The sequence below is a fragment of the Aythya ferina genome (genome assembly GCF_964211825.1).
Source record: "Aythya ferina genome assembly, chromosome: 9".
NCBI lineage: Eukaryota > Metazoa > Chordata > Aves > Anseriformes > Anatidae > Aythya > Aythya ferina.
This window is the reverse complement of record NC_140305.1, coordinates 1815740-1843050: the sequence shown is the minus strand read 5'-3', so window position 1 is coordinate 1843050 and position 27311 is coordinate 1815740. Positions and strand designations below refer to the sequence as shown.

Genomic DNA, 27311 nt, shown 5'->3' with positions numbered 1-27311 from the left:
TATGGGGGATGGAAGGATGTTGAGGAGGCTGGGTCCTGCGGGATCGGCAGCTGTGTTAGCATTCACAAAGGCACATAACCACGAAGTGATTATATATGAAGGTGCTTTTATTTGGCGCTGGAAGTTAGGGGCATGTCTGCCCAAATACAACTTTGTTTGATTTGCTCACACAGCAAACATTTATAGAATTCAGAAACATACATTTGCATAATATACTCGTAATCAGTTATCTTCATATTCATTGGATAAATGTATATTCCATCTTCTATAAGCACAGCCCCTTTATTAATCTGATTGGTCCCTTTACTTATCTCTATTTACCTTTTTCAGTTACTTAGATACTTTACTGATTACATTGGATTTCAATGGTATTTACCTTAGTTTCCAAACTATTCATTCACCTAGCAATAATCTCGCAGATACCCATAATACTTATCTTGACTATCTCTTGTTTAGATTAAATAAACATTTATGGTATGCATTGCTAGTAGCAATACTGGTTTCACTACCAAGACACCTGCTGCTTTGTTAATGTTTACCAAGAGCTGGGGTAGGGAAAGCTGCAGGGGGTAGGCGGCTGGTTAGGAAGCACAGATCGGGCTCTGGGATGGTGGCTAGGAGCATCTTGCCCCGGAGCATGCAGGGAGTTGTGGTCTTGGGGCTCTGGCCTTCTGGTCGGCCACATTGGTTTCCGCAACATGCTGGGAACGGTAGTTTCAAGTTGCCACTCGGCACGGAGCCATTTAGGATGGGCAGGTACTTCCTCCGCGCTAGTGGAGCGGGGTGCCTTTTCTGGTAGTTTCCGTCTGGTGTTCCCTCAACGAGCAGACGGCCTGGGAAGCCGTACCTGCCGTTCTGCTTCCGCCCATGCACGGAGCGGGCTGGCGCGGCGTCGAACAGCGAGCGGTGCTGTAGAAGAGTCGCTGCATGGCGCGTCGCTCTCTGCTGGCGAGAGGGAGGTACTGCAGGCGGAGACGACGCGCATGTGCTGTGGTAATTGCCAAGATTGGTGCCCCGCAGCATGCCGGGAGTTGTGGTCTTTGGGCTCCGAGCTTACATTCGGCCACTTTGGCTTCTGTGGCATGCTGGGAAATGTAGTTCCAAGCCAGGAGCAACATGGTGACGGGTAGGAAGGGTAGTTGTTTCCTCTGCACCAGTGGACCGGGGTGCCTCTTTGCCGCTTTCATGTGTTTTTTCGCACGGATCCCACTGCTTGTGTTAACGATAAAACGTTTTGAGAAGCCGTGCCTGGTTCCACGCAAGGGGACGGCGAAAAAGCAGTACAGCCGGCAGGGCCCGGCGTGCATGCGCGGTAGTGGTGCGTCGCCCTATGCCGCCACCTGCTGCTGGGAACGTGATACTGCAGGTGAAGCAGCTGGGGCAGGGAAAGCCCCGGCGGGGCGGGGGGTGGGGCGTCGGGCTGCAGGGCGGGAAGCTGGGGGCTGGCTCCGGGGTATCCGCAGAGCCAGGTGACCTGAGGGGCTTGCTGGGAGTCGTGGTCTTTGGGTTTTGAGCTTCCTGTTGTTATAAATTAAGTCTCAACTCAATCTGAATTTAGTAATATTTGTAAAAGAAATATTTATCAAAGGTATAAAAGGCAAGTAAACAGCGCTGGGTGTGCGGGGAGTCTACGCTCCACCAACACGTACACACAAACATCAAACATTCTAAATATACAGAACATTGCTTTTACATACTAAACCTGAGTATGCCTATACAATCAGAAAAGGTAACAAACAATCCTTTAAGTTCCATGACTTAACAGTCTCCATTTTCCATTCCTTTTGAACAATATGTCTTGCTATAAGTTGTCAAGCAACTCGGCCTTCGGGCCTTATGTATCCCGTTCTTCCCGGATCGAAGAAAAGCATATCCATCTCCTTTTCAAGGCCAATGAGGCCTGGGTCAAAAGGCACATCCAGGTCACCAGGGGGCGTAACAGCAAAAGCTTTCGACGGCTGTAGCAGCAGAGGGGCCCACGGCGTAGCAGTAAACGAGCCCACAGCTCCCTCACTGTCTGGCAAACCACACGTTTCTGACTGTGGTCCCACACAGCTCTTTAAGGCCTCAGAGACTGCTCACCAGGTGCCAAGCAATTCCACTGCAACCTTGTCGTTTTTAGTTGCAGAGTCCCATACCTTGACCTTAACTTGGTCCCATATTTCAGGGTCATAAACTGTCTGATTGTTAATAAGGAGAATAAGCTGTAAAGTTACCAGGACAGTCTTTGTTTCTAAGGACGTATGATTCCCCATAATGCGCAACTGCTTACCAGTGAGGGGCAGTTGTGTGCGCAGGTTTGCTTCTCTCAGCTTGAGCTTCTTTCCAGCTCCAGTGCACCCATTTCCAGCGACTTTCAGTACGAGCTTCTCTGAGCGGTTTGCTGAGTTTGGCCGAACCCATCTTCATGAGGCAATCAAAGTGTTCCTGTCCTGGTCTCCATTCTGCTAGCCTGTTCCTTTTCATTCTTTTTTCCTGCTTCTTTATTGATGACGTAACTTCATCGTGTTGCCTTTTTTTAATTTTTTTTTTATCTTGAGGACAGGCCCCCCTCTTATACCCTTCTCCCCACAGCAGTCCTTTTCAAAAACAACTTTTCATTGGTCAAACAACTTTGCAAATAACAGCAATGGCAAACACCCAGAAACTTTGGTTGGAGAACAAGCAACCGGAGACTGCATGGAGTCACCTTTCTTTGTGCCCTCTAAACTCTTTTACATTCCTGATGGCCTCATCGTTAAGAGTCTACTGTTATCATTAACCACGGGGTTTGCCGACCCCCATGGGCACACTCCCACATCTCCCCCTTCTTTATTAATAGCAACTATTTTCTCGACAAGAATGACCACTCCATATACATGTATAACACTGTCGGCCATGTTGGTTTCCATGGCATGCCGGGAAATGTAGTTCTTCACATTGCTGCTCAGCTTCCTAGCTGGGAAGCGCATGTTGCTCATAGCAGTTATTTCCTCCCTGAGACAACGTGGGGTGTGGTTTTCCACGCGGTTCGCACTGCTTCCATTATTGAGAAAACTGTTTGGGAAGCTGTGTCTGTCGTTCTCGGGATGAGGGCGGTAGCGCCCTCTGCCACCACCTGCTGGCGAAAAAAATCAGTAACGCAGCAGGAGCCATGTAGGACTTCTCAGAGGTAAGCCTTCAACGGACGGGGACATCTAAACTCATGCACCGAGCATGCGAGACAAATGTCCGTGGCACGAAGATCAAGGACGACTTCTAAGAGGTAAGCGGCTATCCCTTTGTTTCCTCATCCTCTCAGGAGCCCTCTTTACAATCCTTATACACACTTCAGGCTCACAACACTCCTTTTCTCTTCTACTTAGTATTCCTAGTCCCTGCCTGACCCGACCCCCTCCCCCCCCAAATACATTTTCTAAGGACCTACATGCTTTGCTCCTCCTGAGGTCCTACAGGTCCCTTAAATCTGCACAGTGTCCTTTCCAGCTTGTAGTGTGCCACTATTTTTTCCCTGCTTCTTTTGAGAATGTCTGTACCCTTCTCATATCTTGATTGGGTTGACTTTTTTGGACCCATCTGCATAGTTTCGGACCCATCTGCATTGTTTTTTAGATAGTCTACTAACATACGTTACTACTTCTGTGAGTCATTTTACACTTCAGTATAGTATTTTTGTGGTTTGTAATCTGCTACACTCCTAGATTATTTCTACCTATGTAAATAAAAATTTCAGCTAATCACAGTCAAAACCAGTTTTCGTTACCTACTTGGTCACATTGTCATTTCAATGATCAGAACTGAAGTAAAAGCACAGGAATTGCTGTTTTTAGTAACACTCCACACACTGTTGAGCTAAGCCAAATAAAAAACACAGCTGCTGCTCCTCCTGCTCTCTTTATCCCTTCCTGTGCTTTGCCCCTCCTCTTTCCCAGGTGATTGGGCCAGGATGCTGGGTGGGGCCTGATGGTATACATGGGAATATAAATGTTGTTTTTGCTGAGTTACATTGTTTAGAGGAAAGGAATGTGGTACTGAGATATGGGTGCAGTCATAAGAAAGCTTAGCAGGTGACCTTGTAAAATGCAGACAACCAGACTCCTTAGGACAATTAGGTGAAAATCACAGTGCGCCCACCATTGTCAATCGTGAATAAACTACTGCTTCACTGAGATCCTCGCCTGAGCCTAAGTAATTGGCTACATAGTGTTTCTCACAATTTGGGGGCTCGTCTGGGATCCAGTCACCTACTGGGGAGCTCCACTGCTGCAGCAGCAGGAAGGCATGCCCCGCTGATTTCAGTGGTCCTGTGCATCGATGGTGGCAGTTCTGCAGAAAGCTGACAGTGGGCCCGAGACTGGTTAAAGAGGCAGGATCTGTGAAGTAGTGGAGAAGGGAAGAAGGTAAGCACTCCGGGTTTTTAAGAATTGATCCGGTAACTCTGCACAGACCAAGGTAAGAAATACTAAGTATTGCCTTGGGGGTTGGGTGAGACTCTGTGTGATGTGTGAGTGAGACGTACTTCTGTATGAAGCGAGTGTGGAGTCCTGATCCGCCGTTCCGTAGCTCTGTGAGGGACGCAGCCGGAGTTGGACAAAGCATGAGATAAAGGAGAGAAAGGAAGAGTCTCGGGAAATTTGGTGTATGGTAAGCCCTTGCACAGGGAAGTGCTGGCACTACACCAAGGAAATTTGGTGTATGGTAATCCTTGCACAGGAAAGTGCTGGGTAGTACACTAGGGAAATTTGGTGTACGGTAATCCTTGCACGGGGAAGTGCTTGGAAGTACACCAGGGAATCTGGTAAACTCATAGGTGTACGGTAACCCTGGCACAGGGAAGTGCTTGGCAGTACACCCCCATTTTCCAGAATCGGAACGTTAGTTTGTGGTACACTGCAGAAGGGAAATTTCTGTAGCAACATACTGACTAGGGCTAGGAAAAATGGGAAATATGAGTTCCAGGGGACAGGGAGATATCCCTGGGGGAGTGCCTACCAACAGTTCTTCCTGAAGAATGATAAGAAATTGGAAACATAATCCCAAAATTAGAGGAGATTGTAAAAGAAAAAAAAAAAAGGTTAAATATTGTGTATCAGTCTGGACAAAAGAACTAATTAAGGAAACAGCAGTATTTTGGCCAAAATACAGGTCTGATGAAAATTCAGGCTTTAAATTTATGTGTAAACAATAAGATTCCTTTTTTGGAGAAGGAGCCAAGTTATGCTACCTATAATCCTAATATTGTACCTGTGGCAGCAGCAGTCACTCCAGGAAGGGAGACAGGGACTGTAATTAACACTGTCCCTAAAGAAGGATCATACTCTAGGCTCTGGCAAGAATTAGAACAAGGTAGAAGATATATTGAGAATTTTGCCTTCCCTGATACTAACAATACTAACACTAACTGTGTATCCTCTTATGTGAACTACCCCCCCTCCTTACCAGCAGAGAGGTTAGGACTTTTAAGAAGGAGACAGCTAGGCTGTTGGGGTCTTTATTCGAGGACCCCAACAGCCTAGCTGAACAATTAGACCACTTCCTACGAACTGACTTATACTCTTGGGGAAGGGAATTATGTCTATAAGTATGTTGTTTACAAGGAAAAAAATGGGAATGATCAGGAGGAGAGCTGCTGTACAAGAATGGGAAAGAGCTCATCCTCCAGGACCAGGGGTAATACCGGCAGAGCAGAAATACCCACTTGCCAATCCTGGCTGGAATAATAATAGTGTGCAACACAGAAATCATATGAGAGACTTGGGGTCAGAATGAGAAAGTACTCAGGGATGAGTCCTGAGGATCCCAAGGGCTCTTGAAAGTTCATTGTATGATTAAAGCCTGGCAAGATACGTAGAAAATGCTCCAGAAGGTGGGGGGATGTAGTGAACAGTCACTGGGGGACCCTCCTGCGGGAGGCCCTGGAGGTGTGTGTCTGGAGGGGAGATGAGAAGGAAAAGCAGAGAGCGAAACTAATGGTATTGACGGTGCAATGGGTAGTGAAGCAGAGGGTTGGAGAAAGAGGAAGAAAATCTTCAGGGGGAGTCAGGGCCAAGATGGAAAGGAGAGGAAGAGAGATGGAGGAATGGCAGGCAAAGAAGGCTACCTGTGTTGTGGCCTGAATCCTAGCAGGGACAGGCTTTGATAAGATGTTCTAAGTGTGGCCAGGCTGGCCACTTTGAATAGGAATATCCAGAGTGGAAGAAGGAGGAAAGAAGGAAAATGGGATGAAATATGGTATACTGATATGTTGTTTCAGCATCCTGGAGGGAGAAAGGTATGGAATTAAGTCGGCCCTTGACTGAGACTTTGGTGAAAGTACAGGCTGTAGAAAGATAGAAAGAAGTGTTTAAAAAAAAAAAAAGTTACTGAAGGTGTTAAAAGGTGTGTTATGTAATGTTTGACAGAGCTGTTTGAAGTTGAATGAGCAGGGAAAGGGGATGTAGGCATTATCTAAGTAACAGTCTAGAAGTTTTGGTATATTCACTGTGGTGTTTGGTCAGTTTCCTAAGTATCAGGGAGGGGGATGGGGGGGGACAGCCTGTTCCACCAGGAGCCACAGACTGCAGGGGGGCTTCTGCTCCGCCACCTGGAGCACCTCCTCCCTCTCCTTCTGCTCTGACTTTGATGTCTGCGGGGAGGTTTCTCGCTCCTTGCTCTCCCAGCTGCTGTTGAGCAGCAGGTTTTTGTTTGTTTCTTTGTTTGTTTGTCTTCATGGATGTGCTCTCACAGAGGCACTGACTGTGTTGCTCATGGCTTGGCTCTGGGCAGCAGTGGGCCCCTTTGGGGCCGGATGAAATTGTCCCTTATCTGCCACGGGGAGGCTTCTGAATTCTTCTCGTGAAGAAGAATCTTCTCTTTCCCCCTTCCCCCCCCCCCCCCTCCCCCCCCAACCCCGCGAACCTTGCCATTGAACCCAACCCAATACACTGGGGCAGCTAGGTCATTACTGGCTTGTAAAGTATCAGGGATTAAATTAACTAATGAAACCCTAAAAAGTGATGGGGGTAGAAGGGGCTGGGATAACAGTGCCACTTTTGGGGATACCAAGCTGAGACTAGGGGATAAAATGATCACTGGGCAATTATTGCATGTACCCAAGGCAGGGACTAATTTGTTGGGAAGGGATTTGATGATGAAATTGGGCATTCAACTAGTAAATTGTTAGAGTGGAATAACAGTTAATGGAGTGCTCTTAGACCCTGAGAGCAAAGATATACTCACCTCTGACTGGAAAGACCCTGAAATGGGGGCGGAAGCAACAATACAGATGGACGGTTTTACCTCAGGGGTTTACAGGGCCACCTATTTATTTGGGCAAGTTCTAGAACAGATTTTGGAGCAATTCCAACCTCCCGAGGAGGTGTTACTGTTACAAATATGTGGATGATCTTTTATTGTCAGAACAGGAGAAAACAGTTGTGAAGGAAGCTACTAACAAGTTATCTAACTTTCTGGGAAAGCAGGGCTTCGGAGTATTGAGAAATAAATTACAATATGTAGAAAGAGAAGTCAGGTATTTAAGGCATCTAATGTCTGAAGGAAAACAAAGAATAAATGCAGAGAGGATTCAGGGAATTGCTGAAAATTAAGAAAGAACTAAAAAGTTTTAAAAGGAAGATTTTTTTTTAAGCCATGAAGTCTGAAGGAAAATGGATACTCCCTGATGGGAGAGAAATGCTGAATGAAGTGATAATGAGGCAAATATTAACTGTTTTACATCAAAAGAGTCATTGGGAGGTGCAAGCAATGTGTGATGTTGTGCTAAGAAAGTATGTCTGTGTAGGAATATAACTTTAGCGAAGCACATATGCAGAGGATGTACCATATGTCAAAAGGTAAATAAAAAGGTCTTCTGTAACCCATCTAGAGGGGGATGGGAGCCAGGGATTTGACCTTTCCAAAGTATAGAGGTAGACTGAGTTACTTGTTTGTCCTAATTGACCATGTGACTGGATAAGTGTAAAGCTTTACTGCGAGGGTTAAAGCAGGCCTTAGAGATTGAGTGGGATTTTCACAGCCCCTGGCACCCCTCCTCTTCTGGGAAGGTGGAGCAAATGAATCAAACATTAAAGAAGCAATTAACTAAACTAGTGTTAGAAACCCAATTTCCTTGGGTAAAATGCTTACTCCTACAGGTTCAAACAGCACCAAGAAAGGATATAGGAATTTCACCATATGAGATGCTGTTCAAATTGCTCTATTTGGGCATAATGGATGAAATACCACAATTCAAAACAAGAGAGTTTTCTTAAGAACTGTATTCTGGGGTTGTCCTCTTCTTTGTCATCTCTCAGGACCTGTGGGTTGTTGGCTCAAACCCCACGTTTGGAATTCCCTATTCACCACCATCACCCAGGAAACCGGGTCCTGATTCGGACCTGGAAAGAGTCAACTCCAGCCTGAATGGGAAGGACAACTACTAACCACTGGAACAGCCATAAGAACTGTGGAAAAAGGTTGGACTCACTATACTCAAGTGAAAGCATCTACCGACCCTAGTACCTGGGAAGCTGTTCCTACAGAAGACTTGTTGGAAGTTGAAATCGAAGAGAAAAATCTCATAATGGACTCTGAGTAGGATAAAAGCTTACAATTGTAAACTAACCTTTTATTTTCACAGGTAACTAACGAGTGTGACTTGTGATTGAGAGAAAGGACAGACCTATAGTGAATTGCAGGGCTCCCAAAGGGGGGATTGTTATAGTAGTAGTGTACATCTTATTCTTTGTATTGATAATTATTTGGAAACCTAAGGTTTAAAAATAATGACAGGGAAAAATCGATTACTAATTTTGTTTTTAGTGATTCTAGGCCTCAGAGAAGGCCTCGGTCAATTGGCAACTTGGAAAAGGCATGACCAGATAATAGCAAAAACAGGATACCCCATCAAAATATGGGTGACTGTGACAGAGGGTTATGTACCACAATCCGTCACGTTTGATGCTTGTGAGGTGTTAGCTTGTGGAGATTTAAATGCCCAACGACAATTGAGCAGAGAGAACAAATAACTGGGAGAGACCCAACAGCCAGATTGGGAATAGCTGTATGGAAACGATCCTCTATTGCCATTAGAGAAAGGGAGAAACTCAAGGAGAAAACAGGAGAGAAAACAGGATGCCCTCTGAAATGTGGCAGTTCAAACATTTGAGATTCAAACAGGGTATGGGGATGTGAATGCCTGGATAGAATGGGTCAAATATACCGTCCAGAGTCTCAACCGTAGCTACTGCTATGCTTGTGCCTCGGGATGACCAATTGCCCAGATAGTACCCTTCCCATGGGGGTGGACCAAGGATTCCCAGGGGATGCAATGTATGATTACATTGTACCAAAAAAAGACTGCCTGGGGAAATGAGGCCTGTAAATCTCTCTGCTGTTATTGCATGATAGCAATATTGCAGTTTCCCCTGCATTCTCTACAGCTATAGGTAATCATACAGCTTGCCTCTCACAGCAGGGTGTGAGTGCTACCCAGCATCTGGGAAAATTTGCCTTGTGCGACCAAGCACTTGATGGGAAACTGCTCAAGACTAGAGATCCCCAGGGCAGATCTCTGGTGGTACGGTGGAGGGAAGATCTTACGGTCCACCCTACCATCTAATTGGGAAGGCACTTGTGCACTTGTTCAATTAGCTATACCCTTCACCCTGGCATTTGAAAGAGAAACATCACAAATACCCAGAAGAAGTAAAAGAGGCTTAGGAATATCATTTGATGATAGAGTATACATAGATTCTATTGGGGTACCTAGAGGAGTTCCAGATGAACATAAAGCCAGAAATCAAATTGCTGCAGGGTTTGAGTCACTGTTCTGGTGGGTAACAATCAATAAAAATGTGGATTGGATTAATTATATCTATTATAATCAGCAGAGATTCATCAATTATACCAGGGATGCGATAAGAGGAATCCCTGAACAACTAGATGCCACCAGCAAAATGGCTTGGGAAAACAGGATAGCATTAGATATGATGCTCGCGGAGAAGGGTGGTGTATGCGTGATGCTGGGCAACCGTTATTGTACTTTCATCCCTGACAATACTTCCCTGGATGGCACAGTAACAAGAGCATTGCAAGGGCTTACCACCCTTGCCAATGAAAATTGGCAGAAAATTCGGGAGCAGACACTTCTATCACAGGATGGTTGGAATCTTGGTTTGGTAAATGGAAAGGGATGATAATGTCCATATTTACATCCTTGATCATAGTAGCAGGAGTTTTGACAGCCATTGGCTGTTGCATTATCCCCTGTGTAAAGGGACTTGTCCAGCGGTTAATTGAAACCGCATTATTGAAACAAATGACCGTGGATCCACCATCCTACTCAGACAAAATGATGATATTAGAGGAAATGGAGAAGAAATAAAGTGAAGAAGAGGAAGATATTTACCAAATTACACTTAAAAAAAAAATAAAAAGAGTTTTTGCAAAAATCAACAGTTTATAAAAAAAAAAAAAAAGGGAAAAGGGGGGAATTGTGGGAATATAAATGTCATTTTTGCAGAGTTACATTGTTTAGAAGGAGGGAATCTGGTACTGAGATATGGGTGCAGTCATAAGAAAGCTTAGCAGGTGACCTTGTAAAATGCAGACAACAATTGTCCGTAGGACAATTAGGTGAAAATCACAGTGTCAAGTCAGATAAGTGAAGAAACATTACCACTTCAAGCAGTAAAAACGTCAAAAGAATTTTGAAATTTAGCAAGCCTGCAACTGAAGGCCATGCACTGTCTGTGAGGCATCAAATAGATTGTGAACCTGGATTACCCACTCAAGTGGGGAAACAGGGGAGGGTCCTGTCATCAAAAAGTATATAAACCGTGTTTTGGAACTAGTAGATGCGCTCTCTCCTGCTTGTGGGGTGCCTGCCATTGCAATCACAAATAAATTGCTACTTCACTGAGATCCTCGCCTGAGCCTAAGTTATTGGCTACGGAGTGTTTCTCACATACATGAGCCACAGGTGTCCTATCAGAGAGCTCTTTCTGCCTGAGCTGCTCTTTGGGGTAAGTGCTTTTTTCTTCCTTCAGTCAGTTGCAGGTTGTTTTTTTTTTTGTTCTTTTTTGGGGTGTGGGTCAGAGTCTATGGGTTGATGTGTTTCCAAGTTGAAAGAGATAAGTATATCTACTTAAGGTAAAATCTAGTAGGATTATTTAAAGTAAATCAGTCTATATAATAGTAGGTGCCTTTCTCGCATGCAGTTCTTCCTCAGGTGAGTAATTCTTATAGTAATTCCTATAGCATAAATAATTCTTTTCCTGTGTTTCATTCATGATGTTTGTAGTGTGCCTTTTTATGTGTGTGTTTGGCCTGGAGCTGTCCTGCCTGGCAATTAGTGATGGTAGCTAATATGGTGGTCCATCAGTGCAATAATACATTGTCCTGACTATTTTGGAAAAGACATCTGGTCTGTCTCTGGGTGAATAATCAAGCTCTGGGTGAGTACTCAAGGGCAGCTGGCACAGAGTCTTTTTTTCTTTTTTCCAGCAGCAGGTAAACCTTAGGAGGAACTGGTCAAAGGAAACAGTGCTTTCTGGAACTGTCAAGTTCTTGTTCAGTAACTCAGTGACTAGTTTGATCTACTTCTTAGGTATAGAGGTAAGTGGACTGCTCTTTTGAAATGATAAAATTAAAAAGATGAAGTTTGTCAAACGTGGCAATGCCTGTCTGCAGTCTCTTTATTGCTTTTGCTAGTGGTGGATAACACTTATAAGGAATCGGTCAAAGGAAAGAGCGCCTTCTGGAACTGTGAAGCTTTGCATTGGTAACTCAGTGACTGGATTGACCTACTGTTCATCTCCAGAGGGATGCAGACTGCTGTTTTGAAATTAAAAAAAAATATGGCACTGCTTTATGTGCTTTATGGAACCCAGAAGACCGCCAATCTATGGTGCCTGGAGGACCACTGCTCTGCATGGCAGTTAAAAGAATTTGATTTGGAGACAGAGAGCAGCAGAAGTAAAACAGCTGGGAAGAGATAGGTATTGCAGTAGGTAGAGTGTGGTTATGAGGTGCCTCAGAGTGTGCTTTTCGTCTTGTTTCTGCCATTCCCTGGTACAGTCCTGGAGAGGTGAATTCCCCATGTTGTGGAGTGGTGCAAAAAGGTTTTTTGACAAAACTAAAACAACCCCTACAATCATCCTTATTGGCATTGGGAACTAGCCAATGGCAAGTTTCAAAGGTGTTACCGAGATGGGAAAATGCAGAAGACCAAGACCACAAACTAATAATAGATGTACTTAGTATGGTTCAAGATAATGTATCCTTAGCTCTTAGTTGTATGCAAGCACAGTTATGGTTGCAGGCAACAGCTGCCTTGATCATTAGGGAAGGAAGTGAAGGCATTTTTCTGGCTGAAGCTATGATCCCATTGTTAACATGGCTACTACCTTTGTACGTAATGCCACAGTTTATGTTATCCACCCAATCATTGCACTAGGATTAAACCATGAGAAGACAGTGCTCTATCCTTTGGAGCATAGAACATGGGCACGGATGGAGAATGGGAAATGGCAGTCTGTAAATCTAGAATCATGTGTTACCTGGGAACAACAAGGATTTATTTGTGAAAGCAATACAATTGATGCTCAGGATGTATGTTTTGACACGGAGCAAGGTGTGTCAAACTTTGAAATTCATCCAAATACTAGTCAAAAGACTGTGCTTGTATATATTGGTCAAGGCTGTGTGTGTTTAAGAACTTCTTGTGATTTTGTAGAAATAGATAAGGAGAACATAACTCTCCATAGCAAAAATCATTGTAACTTCTGTATTTGTAACTTTGTCAGAATCGTCGGGTGTGATTTTCTATATTTGGCACCAGTGGTATCCCACCAGCTGGTCAAGTCTAACAACACAATGTATCGTAAGTTATTACCTACACCTATTGGGATGAACCTCACACTAGTGAAGCAACTAATAAAAACACCAAGACCTGATTAAAATTTTAAAAGGCAGTCAGGAAAATGGAGAGAAGACTCTAATCACTGTCCATCATGATACAAAGGAAATAAGCAGAGTTTTGCAAAGAGTAAAACAAGACACAAATCACAACTGGTGGGATACACTCTTTAGATGGTCGCCAACTGCAAATGAGATTTTGAACACACTGAGTCACCCAATTATTGTTTTATTGATATTAGTTGGTATAAGTTTAATATTGTCTTTTGTATTACTTGTTTGGAATTGGAAATTGTTACAACGAATGTCCATGTTAGCCTCCTTGACAAATGTGCATGGCAAGGTATTGAGGGGTACATATCATAAAGAGTGGGAAGAAAAATTTTCATATTAAGTAAAAGAATTTACTAGATTTTCCAGAAAAGAGGGGAATGATATTGTATAAACTCACTTTAGGATAGAATAAATCTTGTGGTTAAAAATTAATGAGAACAAAATAGATGATATCTTGTTATCTGTCGACCTTCTGTTATGCTGAAGCATCTTGTTAATTGAAACATCCCGTTATCTGCCGACCCTCAGTTAGGCTGAAACTTGAGATAGCTTGAGCCAACGCGGCATTTCTGCAGCTTGGAAAACAGCTGATTCAGCCAGCCTTGCATTCTTTAAGCAAAAGGTGAAAAGTGCATCACGAGGAAGACCTACGGTCTTCCTCCTAAAGACCACTGCCCACGTCCCGAAGACCCCAGCCCACAATTCTTGGAAGGCTTTACGCAAGCGCAAGAATTGATAAGCTAATTAGCATATGAAGTGAGAGTAGGTGGGTTTAGGTAATGAATATGTATTCATGTTAATACAATGTTAATAGAATATTCATTGTTTTGCTGTATAAATATGAGATAGTTTGTTAGTTCGAACATGCACGATAAGTGGAGAGATCCCCTGTGCATCCAGTGCTGCAATAAAGAATATACCACTTAAGGAAATTTCAGCTTCGATCTTTGAATCAGTTTCTAAGGACGTATGATTCCCCATAATGTGCAACTGCTTACCAGTGAGGGGCAGTTATGTGTGCGGGTCCGCTTCTCTCAGCTTGAGCTTCTTTCCAGCTCCAGTGCATCCATTTCCAGCAACTTTCAGTACGAGCTTCTCTGAGCGGTTTGCTGAGTTTGGCCGAACCCATCTTCATGAGGCAATCAAAGTGTCTGTTCCCGTCCTGGTCTCTATTCTGCCAGCCTGTTCCTCTTCACTTCTTTTTCCTGCTTCTTTATTGATGACATAACTTCATCACATCGCGTTGCCTTTTTTTGTCTTGAGGGCAGGCTCCCCTCTTATACCCTTCTCCCCACAGCAGTCCTTTTCAAAAACAACTTTTCGTTGGTCAAACAACTTTGAATATAACAACAACAGCAAACACCCAGAAACTTCCATGCCTTAACGGCTGGAGAACAAGAAACCAGCTGGAGAACAAGAAAACGGAGACTGCATGGAGTCTCCTGAATCACCCTTCTTTGTTCCCTCTAAACTCTTTTATATTCCTGATGGCCTCATCATTAAGAGTCTAATGTTATCTCAACCACGGGGCTTTCTAACCCCCATGGCCACACTCCCAAAATTCCCCCTTTATTAATATCAACCATTTTCTCAACACGAATTACCACTCCATATATAATATGCCTAACTCCCCACTGTTAGGTAGAGATTTATTAGAGCAATTAGGAACAGCAATAAAATTTGAAAAAGGGGAGATTACTCTGGAGGTAAATGATCAACAATATATACAGATAATGAGTTTAGCTCTAGTCAACCTTCCAATGGAAGGAAAAGTTAATGAAGAAGTTGTAAACCAGGTATACCCAGGGGTATGGGCTACTGATGTACCTGGGAGAGCTAAAAATGCCCCACCTGTTGAGATTAGGCTCAAGGAGGGAAAGCAACCAGTAAGGATCAAGCAGTACCCTCTAAAGTGGGAAGATAGGTGTTATAGAGCCTTAGTACTGAATAAGGAGATATTGGGGAGGCAAGGACAATCCCCAGACAAGGACTGTATATTTCGAAACAAGACACTGGAACCCATGATAAGGAAGCGGCAGACGGACAGAGAAACAAATGTAAGGACTATAAATCTCGAACTGGACATTGGAATTCATGATAAAGATACAACAAATGGAAGAATTAGCAACAGCCAGCTCTTGCAATTAAGAAACATGCCAACTCAGCAGAATCCTGACCAAAGGTGAAAAGTATACTGTGAGGAAGACTCGGGGTCTTCCTCCCAAAGACCACTGCCCACGTCCCGAAGACCTCTGCCGACAATTCTTGGGAGGCTCTACAGAGGCGCAAGGTGCCAAAAGGCTAATTAGCATGAGAAGCGAGGGAAGGCGGGGATAGGTAATGAATATGTATAGGTGCTTGTAGAATATTGATAGATTGATTGTATAAATTCAAGACTGCTTTCCGCTTTGGGTATGCACGATAGGTGGAGAGATCCCCCATGCATCCAGCGCTGCAATAAAGAATATACCACTTAAAGGAATTTCGGCTTCGATCTTTGAATCAGTACTCTAGAGGATGCCTTTCTCTGTAAGGCTGTAAGCTGCAAGTCAGTTGCCCACAGCAATGGGATGAATGCTAAAGATGAACTCTATCTCCAGTACACACACAAGTAAATCACTAGTGCACCAGATAGTGGCTTACAGTATCAAATGCATGCCTTTCGGTGCTACACATTTAATTTCTGCAGAAGGTGCAGAAACTGATGCCTGCTTGAATCTCACACTGATGAGCCACAAATCAAAATGACCTTACTGTAGCTGACTCTCAGAATTTTTAGGCTTGTAGAGAGTCATCCTTTGGCTAGGAGCAGCTCTAGCTACATTTTGAAGTTGCAGAGTGTTCAAACCTCATGCAGAGGAGTGGAAGAAGCACAGAATGGCACATAGAATTTCGCGGCATCAAAGGAGCAAGAAACTGGGAACTGAGATACATGCAGTTTTTATGCTACAGATGCGGAACTGGGAAATAAAGGACTGGGAGAGATGGGGAAAAACGCTTGTGGTCCTTGTTTGCAAGACTTAAAAGCGACCTGGGAAGACAAAGCATATATCGTCTGATCTTTCCTACAATCCATATTCCCTCTATAGAAGCTCACCTCTTCCTCCTTCAGAGGCCTAAAGACATCTCCAGGATTCAGGAGATGTTACTGCAAAACTGTCTCATGTGGTAAGTCTGTATAATACAAGAACACAAAGCAATCTGCCTGACAAGAGCATGTGTTGACTTGTCATTGGCCAGGTGCTCAAACACATGCCTTCACCTCCTGGAATAAGGGCACACAACATGTCTTCCTTGAATTAAACACAACTATAGATAGATTTAGCTCATAGGGTTCCGGTTGATTATGCTTATTACAGAACCAAGATTAGAGAAACTACTGCAATGTAAGTAGTTATGCTAATAACAAGAGCCCATAGTGAAACTGAAGCAGAAGCTTAAGGGAACAGATTGGTCACAAACCATTCTCTGTGACGGTAATGTCCGTGTGAGAACTTCCATACTTGTGGATATGTTCAACAGCCTCTTGTACACTGTCCACAACCTCAATGCAGCACTCCAGATCCCCATATTCAGCACAGAGAGATTTCACTTCTGAGGGGCTGAACGTCAAGTAAGAGGCAAACTTTGGGCTAGCATGAATCTTCACCTGCAATACCAGAAGTATTTTGTGCTGTAGATTTTACCAATGCATAACAGGTGAAAACTGCAGCTTGTTGTTCTGGGTATAGCTAGGATGGAGTTAATTTTTTTCATAGCAGTCCCTATACTGCTACATTTTGGATTTGTGCCTTAAACAAACCACTGTTTTGGCTGTTGCTACACAGTGCTCACACAGTTTCAAGGCTTTCTCTTCTTCCCCCACTGTGAGAAGGTCGAGGGTCTGCTAAAAGTTAGGAGAGGACATAAGCACAACTGATTCAAACTTAACCAGAGGGATAGCCTTTGCCATATAATGTCATAGTCAGCAATATAAAATGAGGGGACGGAAGTTTCACGGAAGGCAGACATTGCTCAGGGAGTACCTGGATACTGATCTATTTGTGGCAGGTGGTGAGTGACTACTTTTATCACTTGTCTTGTTTTTCCCTTTCTTCTTCCTCTTTCCTTTGCTAATTAAGCTATATTTGTTTCAAACCATGAGCTTTCTTGCTCTTGCTCCTCCCATTTGAGAGCATGAGGGAAAAGTGAGCAATGTGTTGGGTGATGCTTAGCTGCTGGACTGGGGTTAACCCACATTTGTGAATCAAAGGTTTGCTACATGCAGTGCAAAAAAAAAATAGCCTCAGTTTTCAGAGACAGCAGATTGGTGAACTAGCAATAAGGCACAATAGCTGAAATGCTATGTTGGCTATCTATCAAGACATGCTCGTAGTTCAGGGTTCATTTTAAATTATTTAAAGCTATTACATCATTTAAAGAAAGATATCTGTCTGGAGAACAGTACAACACTAGTAGTGAGAAAACAGCTACACACTGCACCTAGCCATTGTACCTGTATTTTTAGAAAGTATGTGGTCTGTAAGTGGTTGTAGCAAACAACTTATTTCCAGGTTTGCAAGTCTCCCCTACAGAAGACTTTACCTGTTTTTAATCCTTCTGTTTTGTAAACTGACACCAGCCCTCTCCGGTGTATGTTTCAGGCACAAAAGAGTTACTGGGCCCAAAACAAGGCAAGGACTTTCCGTTATTTTACAGTCCTGATAAAGAAGATCTAATGCACCATCAATCTCTCAGATCTAATGCACTCATCAATCGTGGCAGCTAAGACACCTAAACAATGAGAGGGAGGAGTGGAAGGGCAGGTGCTGATCTCTTCTCTCAGGTGACAGAGACAGGACCCGAGGGAATGGCACAGAGCTGTGACGGGGAGGGTCAGGCTGGATGTTAGGGAAAGGTTCTGTACCAAGAGTTGGCTGGGCACTGGAACAGGCTCCCAGGACAGTAGTCACAGCACTGAGCCTGCTGGAGTCGAAGGAGTGTTTTGGCAACACTCCAAGATGTATGGTCTGATTTCTGGGTGGTCCTGTGTGGAGCTAGGGGTTGAGCTTGGTAGTCCTCATGGGTCCCTTGCAACTCAGGGTACTCTATGATACTTCAGACTTGCTGATTAGAATCCCTACCATTGAAGGCTTTCAGAAAGGTGCCTGGAAAATGGCATTTTCTTCTGCAACTATAAATTTTGTTGATACTGAAATCCTGACCAGTATTTGCATGTTTCCTGTTCTCAAGTCAGATTAGACAGCAGTAACATCAAGTCCTTCCCACTGTATTAAGGGTTGGGAGCTGGTGGGTGCTCGTGGAAATCCAGCAGTCTTCACACAAAATCCATAAATTTATCCTTCCCCCCTCCCCCCCAAGAAAAAAAAAAAAAGAAAGAAAGAAAATAAAACACAACCAACCCAGATATTAAAAAAAAAAAAAGACAAAAAGAAAACACAAACAAGTGAGGACTTGCTGCTCCTGACTAGCTATCTGTCCAGCTTCTCTTAATATGACTTCTTTAACATTATCAAAACAAGACCTATTTTACCATGTTTTCCTGCATGAATCACTGCTTGTATACACTATTTGCCAAATGCAAATGCTATGTGAAAAATCCATGTTTTAAGTGTAATTTAAAGTACTTCACAAATATTTCTCTCCTCATGCATCTCTGCTACAAAACATTACACGTCAAAGCAATTTTGTAGGATAGCGGCTTTTCACTGTTCCTGTGGAACAGTGGGAGGGGAAAATAATGGGCAGGAAAATGGTGGGAATAAAGGCAAGTGAGGCAAAATGTTTAAACAATGTGGATGAAGCAGATTAGAGAAGGAGAAACATAAAATGGGAAATGACTGAGGTAAGAAGAGAAGTTAATAGATTTAATCAGAATAGTATTTGTGTCTGGGAGGTTGCCAGCCATTAAGTCAGAATTGAGAACAGTAGAGAAAGGGTTGTGGATATGCTCTTCCAAGGCAGAGAATGATTTTTTGCTATGTAAAAGGAAGTAGTTGTATCCCAGCAATGGCATGCAGCCACCCCGAAGAAGCTGCTTTCAGATAGTTTCTATGGAAAAGCTTGGGGTTGCACGGAGAAGCCAAGAAAGTTCTCCGAAAGTTCATTTAGGTGTACAAAGAGATGTGGGTAACATAAGCATTATGTTTTCGTAAAACTACATAGGGCTATGTCAGCAAGACCAAAGGCTCCTAAAATGAAAAAAAAAAAAAAAAAAAAAAAAAGTAAATAAAACAAAACAAAGACCAACACAAGTATACATGACTACATTTATGACAAAGAATTTGAAGAGCATGTGAATTATTATTATGTATGGTTATTATTATAACCATGCCACATATTCCAAATGTGAAGTTCAGTTACACTTACGACATCCAAGTCACCCTCTCACAGCTTACTTATTTGTGTGGCCTTCTCAACGCCGGCATCTGTGTCCACATACACATGACAGATCCCTTCACTGTCTCCCATCACTGGAATTCCCTTAGCAGCTTTCTGGATATTCCTGACTAGCTGGGATGAACCATGTGGAATGATTAGATCTACCAGCTTCTCCAAATGGCAGAGATCTTCCACTTCCTTGCTTGTATTCACACGTGAAAGTTGTGACACAGTCAATGGCCTGAATTCTCAAGTTCTGCCTGTGCTTTTTATACATGCTACAGCAAAAAAAGTTGTTGATTTAATTCTAGACACTTACTAGTTGCACTGCACCTTTGACTCCATGAATGGAGAGTGCTTCTTGAGTCAGATGATGAAGGATTTGATTGCTATATGTTGCCTCTTTCCCTCCTTTTAGTAGCAAGCCATTTCCACTAGCTACAGCCAAAGAAGACACCTGTCAGAAGGGAATTAAAGAAAAACAACAAAAAAAAGAAAAAGTGATCGGACTCCTCTGTGAGAATAACATCTGCAAAATAGAGTAAGAACAGGATTCTGAATTCTGCTGACTTACTCAATATTAATATATGACACAAAGAATTTTTTCTGAGTCAGAACATGTAACTCCAGAAATGAAGTATCTTAATGTTTCAGGAACAAACTTGAGCTTCAGGGTACTACTTGCAAAGGGAGACTGCAGTAAGTCAAAGGAAACCCTGAACATAAGCTCTGGCACAAATTCGGTAGCTGTATAAAACTATTTCAGATGCAAGAACTCTTATCCCTAAACATTCTGGCTGGAAGTAGCTAATAAGCTCTTCCTATGAAGAACATTTTTGTTGTGCTGTCTTATACAGAAGCCTTTTATTTTATTGCACTGATTTCACATTTATAACCAGACGGTGTCCTTGCCTATGGTGGGGGGGGGAATAGATGACCTTTAAGTTCCCTTCCAGCACAAATCATTCTATGATTCTATGACACCTCCCACTAGACCAGATTGCTCAAAGCCGCATCCAACCTGGCCTTAAATACTTCCAGGGATGGGGCATTCACAACTTCCCCAGGCAGCCTCTTCCAGTGCCTCACCACTCCCACAGTAAAGAATTTCTTCCTTTTATCTAATCTAAATCTACCCTTTTAGTTTAAAGCCATTACTCCTTGTCCTGTCATTACACTCCCTGACAAAAAGTCCCTCCCCAGCTTCCCTAAAGCCTGCTTTAGGCACTAGAGGGCCACTATAAGGTCTCCTAAGAGCCCTCTCTTCTCTAGGCTAAGCAACCCCAGTTCTCTCAGCCTGTCTTCATAGGAGAGGTCCTCCAGCCCTCATCAGCTTCATGGCCCTGCTCTGGACCTTCTCTAACAGATTTATTTCTTATGTTGGAGTCCCCAGAACTGAATGCATCACTCCAAATGGGGCCTCACAGGAGTGGAGCAGAGAACGAGAATCACCTCCCTGGACCTTCTGGTCATATTTTTGATGTGGCTCAGGATACAGCTGTTTTTCTGGTCTGCAACTGCACATCGCTGGCTCATGTAGAGCTTTTCATCCATCAGCGCTCCTAAGTCCTTCTCTGCAGGGCTGCTCTCAATCCACTCATCAGCCAGCCTGCATTCATTTTTGGGAGTGCCTTGATGATGGTGTTGAACAGCGCACTTAGCCTTCTTGAACTTCATGAGGTTCTCATGGGCCAACCTCTTAAGCATGTCAAGGTCAACTCAGACCAACTCCTTTTCCCTACTAGTGTCCTCTGGGTAAAAACAGTCACCATGTTTGATATTCTACTTCATCCTGCTGTACACAATTTGACAAGAATACTGAAAAAATAAGGAATACTTCAGAAAGATACACTAAATGACAATGATCTAGGAACCTTGCCGTACCCAGATACTGTGTGTCTTTAACATATAAAACTAGACATTAAAATGCAATTTGATTGTGTCTTGTTAAGAATCTGCCTCTCTGAAGATCAGCATCACAAAGGAAAACTGCAGAGACAAGCTTATTTAAATAAAAAAAAATCCAGTCTTTAATGGGTTTCAAAACAGTTTGTTCCCTTTAAATAATAATAGAGCATGGCTATACTTCAGAACTATTGGATTTCTTGAAATCTATAGGAAGCAGTCCGTGAAATATGATCTCAGAACTTCGCCTTGTAAGTATCAGAGGCAAACATGCTATTTATATATGCTCATTAGAAGCTAAACTGTTAGTCTGCAATTGTATCACCTTTACTGCAGCTCAAGACTGAACTCTGAGCACTGACTCAATTCCATGTATACTATCTCCAGCTAGCTATCAGGCACACACTACTCCATGGAGAAGTCAAATTCCCTCTGTAATTGCTTACCCAAACCAGTATGAGATGCAATAGCAAACTATGGAGGAAGCAACCTCTCCTCTGCACTCAGAGTCCATCCTACTATCAGCTACAGCATGGGAGAGAAACCATATTATTCAGATGCAAAGGTATCAAAGATGATCCTCTGAAGTTACATCGGAGAACTTGAGGATGGGGGCTGGCAGGAAGAAAAGTAACTAACAAGACAAACCTAAGTCTGTAAAAAAAAAAAAAAAAAAAAAAAAAAGAGAGAGAGAGAAAAAGGTTGGGGGGTGGGGTGAGGGTGGGAAGCCAGTAAGAATCAGCCTGATAAAATGTTTACAAATGAGATAAAGAAGGCAGCTATGCAGCTATGCAAGGCAAGAGACCCAGTAGGCAAAGATTGGAATCCAGGAAGGCAGACTAGAATTTGACAAGGAAAACTACTGGTTTTCTATGAAGAACAGAGCTAGCAGCAAGGAAGTAATAATGGCAGAAAAGGAAGACTAGTGTCTTTTCCTTTCACATGAACTTTGCCTAGAGCATACTCCCCTTCAGTATGAAACGAGGACAAACACTCACAAAATCCAGTTATGAAATATGAAGCTGCCCTTTGGTAGTCTCTTTTTAAGTGCCCATACCCCTCCCTTGCTCCTCAAATACTTGTTCATATGTTAGAGAAATGTTCAGTCTTGCTAAAAATACTGGCAGTAAGAGCCTAGACTTATCTTTCCACAAGTGAGTAAAAGCTACCATTCTTTCTCAGTGCAAATGCACGGGGCAGACCACTCAAAGCCTAGAACTTCTACTTTGTGCTTTTTTTTAAGCACATATTCTTAACAGTTGCAATTTGTTATTAACCATCTATATTAAACATTTGAGGTTTAATCGTAGCCTGCAATTCATCGGTATTTGGCATGGACAGGAAAATGCTCACTGGTAGGAACATCGAGAGTTACAAGTTAAGCAGGGAACCTGCTTAACCAATAGAACTCACCAATAACTCACCAACAGAAATACACTTTGGTTATCAAATATCTCTCTGACCTCCTCACATACCTCTGGAAGACAGTCAGGACGGGACTCAAAAAAAAAAGAAAAAACACAAGAAGGACCCCAACAGGCACTGTCACCTGCTCCAACTCTAGATCTTTTGCTATGCCGTTTCTCCAAACTATGAGGCTGATGCTGTCCTGTGAAGATGCTGCAATCTGACGTAGCCCAATAGCCAAGCTGTTCAGTTTTGATGTAGACAGACTTAGACGTTTCAACAAAGGAAGTGCCAATCTTCCTAGAAAAAAAAGAAAAAATTATGCTCAAGATAGATTTATCTGTCTAGTTTCAAGAAAAAGTGACCTAATGGTCAAACTGGGAAAAAAAGCAGCTGTTTCCCACACCACAGCAAGAAACCTACCTAAAATGAACAATGTAAAGCATTAAGTTTAGTAGCTACAATAAAACGGCTCAAATTTGACAACGATTTCACATATTTGTGAATCATTTAGGTGTATCACATATATACCTAATATGATAGGAATGATTTGCATATGAAGTAACATCCGCAAAGACAAAGTTTGTCCTATTTCTAGTACCATTACACAACCATGTACCTGAATTTCTTACAAATTTCTACCCTTGCAATATTCCTGGAAGGTTTGGGCAGTAATTGCCTCTTTCTATTTCACAGATAGAAATCCCAAAGAGCAGAGGAACACATAGCATTTCAAATTGGGCAAGAGCTGCCAGAGTTTTCTAGTCTGAACACATTCAGTTTGGAAGTTTACTCAGAAATGTCCCTCCAGGCATTCTCCTCAGTAAAAAATGGTTGCTGTATGTCTTTTACTGAACATTACAATTTGTGATGTGCCAGTTTCACACATTTTCTAACCCAAGACCAGCTTCTTGATGCACCACTCTAACACAAAAGAATGGATTTAGTCTATGCTGCCTGAACTGTACTTTCCTCAGTCAGAAGGTAATGTGGTTCTTTCTGGAAAGCATCATTTTTAAGTAACAACCTTCCCCACAGGGGTCAAACATTACGTTAACCAGCCCAGGAGAATATTCACGCTCTTTCATGCATGACGATAACAGGGAAGATACTTGCTAGATTTAATTTCTAAAGTGAGCAAAAGAAAACACTATTTTAGTTTTAGTTTTTTAAACAACGCTGGGGTTGCTGCTTTCAAAGGCCTCTCTGTCTTCTCTGATGAAGAAATCTCTTATGTAATTACAGAAGCTGCAGTTGTTTACACTGACAAGCTCTCAAAGTCCTGGGTTCCCTAATCTGTGACGGCCATAATAGCCAATTGCAGGTGACAGAATATTCTAGTTCTGCTCATTTCCCTTGAGGCCCAGAAAAGCTCATGAAAACAGGTGTTTGTGGTGGTTTTACCGTGCTGGGCAGCTAAACACCACAACGGCTCTGTCACTCCCCCTCCTTAGATGAGGAGGGGAAGAAGTAAAGCAAAGAACAACTCATGGGTTGAGATATGGATAATTTAATTAAAGGGAGATAATAATAATTAAAGAAAGATTATTATGAACTAAACAATTTACTAAACAATTTTGAGGCCCATCTACAAGAAAGGCTGGAGGGCAGACCCGGGAAACTACAGGCCTGTCAGTTTGACCTCAGTACCAGGGAAGCTCATGGAGCAGATTCTCTTGAGAGTCATCACATAGCACTTGCAGGGCAAGCAGGCGATCAGGCCCAGTCAGCATGGGTTTATGAAAGGCAGATCCTGCTTGACGAACCTGATCTCCTTCTATGACAAAGTGACGCGCTGGGTGGATGAGGGAAGGGCTGTGGATGTGGTCTACCTTGACTTCAGCAAGGCTTTTGACACCGTCTCCCACAGCATTCTCCTCAAGAAACTGGCTGCTCTTGACTTGGACTGGCGCACGCTTCGTTGGGTTAGAAACTGGCTGGATAGCCGGGCCCAAATAGTCGTGGTAAATGGAGTCAAGTCCAGTTGGAGGCCAGTCAGTAGTGGTGTTCCCCAGGGCTTGGTGCTGGGGCTGGTCCTCTTTAATATCTTCATTGATGATCTGGATGAGGGCATTGAGTGCACCCTCAGTAAGTTTGCAGATGACACCAAGCTATGCGCGTGTGTCGATCTGCTTGAGGGTAGGAAGGCTCTGCAGGAGGATCTGGATAGGCTGCACCCATGGGCTGAGGTCAACTGCATGAAGTTCAACAAGGCCAAATGCTGGGTCCTCCACCTGGGGTGCAATAACCCCAAGCAGTGCTACAGGCTGGGTGATGAGTGGTTGGAGAGCTGCCAGGCAGAGAAGGACCTGGCAGTGATGGTTGATAGTCGGCTGAATATGAACCAGCAGTGTGCTCAGGGGGCCAAGAAGGCCAACGGCATCCTGGCTTGTATAAGAAACAGTGTGGCCGGCAGGGCTAGGGAGGTGATCATCCCCCTGTACTCGGCTCTGGTGAGGCCGCACCTCGAGTACTGTGTTCAGTTTTGGGCCCCTCGCTACAAGAAGGACATGGAGGTGCTTGAGCGGGTGCAGAGAAGGGCGACGAAGCTGGTGAGGGGCCTGGAGAACAAGTCCTACGAGGAGCGGCTGAGGGAGCTGGGCTTGTTCAGCCTGGAGAAAAGGAGGCTCAGGGGTGATCTTATTGCTCTTTACAGATACCTTAAAGGAGGCTGTAGCGAGGTGGGGGTTGGTCTATTCTCCCACGTGCCTGGTGACAGGACGAGGGGGAATGGGCTTAAGTTGAGCCAGGGGAGTTTTAGGTTAGATGTTAGGAAGAACTTCTTTACTGAAAGAGTTGTTAGACATTGGAACAGGCTGCCCAGGGAAGTGGTGGAGTCACCATCCCTGGAAGTCTTTAAAAGACATTTAGATGTAGAGCTTAGGGATATGGTTTAGTGGGGACTGCTAGCGTTAGGTCAGAGGTTGGACTCGATGATCTTGAGGTCTCTTCCAACCTAGAAATTCTGTGATTCTGTAATTTAACTAAAGGGAAAAAAAGGGGGGAAAAGGGAAAAGGGAGGGGGAAAGGAAAAAAAAGGGAGGAGAACAAATGAAACAAATGAAGGCTATGTGGAAGTGCAGAGGAAAGAAATTACTCTCTACTTCCCACAAATGAGTGATGCTTGACCACATCCTTGAAGCAGGGCCTCAACGCACGTGTTCAGGAGGAGGACCGACGTTTTCACGAGAGCCCACCCCTCCCCTCTTCTTCCTGTTTCTATCTTTTATTGCTGAGTGTGACATCATATGGTATGGAATATCCCTTTGGTTGGTTTAGGTCAGCTGCCCTGGTGATGTTTCTCTTCTCACTTTTTGCCCACCCCTAGGAGGGTTAGAGAGAGTCCCGATCCTGTGCCAGCATTGCTCAGCAGTAGACACAACACTGGTGTGATAACACTGCTGTTCCACCTACAAGTGCAGAGCACAAAACTGTATGGGCTGCTGCAGGGAAAGTTAACATTCCAGCCAGACCCAGTACAGTCCCCCCGTGCCCTGAGATGGCCGGTGCCCGTGCGGCCCCAGGCCTGACCTCCGGGTCGCCCAACCACCGGGCCCTGGGACGGCAGGCACCTGTGCCGCCCGAGGCTGGCCCCCCGGGGATATGACAGCCGGCCACCACGCCCCGGGAGTGCTGCCTCCCGCGCTGCATGAGGCCAGCACCTTGGAGCTCGGGACGGCCAGCACCCGTGCCTCCCAAGGCCGGCACTTTGTGGCTCTGGACGATCGGCACCTGTGCCACCACAGGCCGGCCCCACGTGCCAGGAGACGGCTGGCATCCGCTCTGCCAGAGGCCGGCATCCCAGGTCCGAGGAGTGTCTTCTCCTGCGCCACCCGAGGCCGGCCACCCGGGCCCCGGGAAGGCTGGCATCTGCGCTGCTTGAGGCCGGACCGCCGGGCCCCGAGACGGCCGGCACCCACGCCACCTGCGACCAGGCCCCGCGACGCGGGACGGCTGTCCTCTGCACCACCCGAGGCCGGCCCTACAGGCCCGGAGACACCTGGCACCCGCGCCGTACCAGGCCCGACCCCTGGATTGCGGGATGGCCAGCCCCACAGCCGCCGAGCCCGGCCCACTGGGCTCCGGGACGGCAGGCACCTGCACAGCCAGAGACCGGGCCCCGCGCCGCCTGACATCCGGCACCCGCGGCGCCCGAGGCCAGCCCCACGGACCTGGGAAAGCCGGCACCCGCGCTGAACAAGACCGACCCTCCAGGGATCGGACAGACGGACACCGTGCCGCCCGAGGCTGGCATCTCAGGCCCCAGGACTGCCATCCCCTGCGCCCCCAAGGCCTCCCACCCGGGCCCCGGGAAGGCTGGCACCCGCGCCGCCCGAGACCAGCACCTTGGGGCTTGGGACGGCCGACCCCCGCGCAGCCTGAGTCCGGCCCCACGGGTCGGAGACGGCTGGCATCCGCGCCGCCTGAGGCCGGCATCTTGTGGCTCGGGACAGCCGGCACCTGCACTGCCTGAGGCCGGCCCCACGGGCCTGGAGACGGCTGGCACCCGCGCCGCCCGAGGCCGGCATCCCGGGCCCAAGGTGTGCCATCCCCTGCGCTGCCTGAATCCGGTCTCACGGGCCCCGAGACGGCTGGCACCCGTGCCGCCTGAGACCGGGCCCTGCCCCGTGGGAAGGTTGGCACCCGCGGCACCCGAGGCCGGCTCCACAGACCTGGGACGGCCATCT

General features: G+C 45.0%; 3 long non-coding RNA genes across 3 annotated transcripts in view; 2 read left to right on the top strand and 1 right to left on the bottom strand.

Moving 5' to 3' along the window:
- The window catches only part of LOC311441528, a 206213-nt gene that overhangs the window by 2624 nt on the left and 176278 nt on the right, over window positions 1-27311 (bottom strand). The gene's annotated exons all lie outside the window — the stretch shown is intronic.
- LOC311441526 overlaps window positions 1-27311 on the top strand; it is a 47166-nt gene that overhangs the window by 10062 nt on the left and 9793 nt on the right. The gene's annotated exons all lie outside the window — the stretch shown is intronic.
- LOC311441527 lies at window positions 3-10879 on the top strand. The gene is made up of 2 exons (XR_014696016.1): window positions 3-5428; window positions 5491-10879. It is a non-coding gene; the product is annotated as an uncharacterized lncRNA (long non-coding RNA).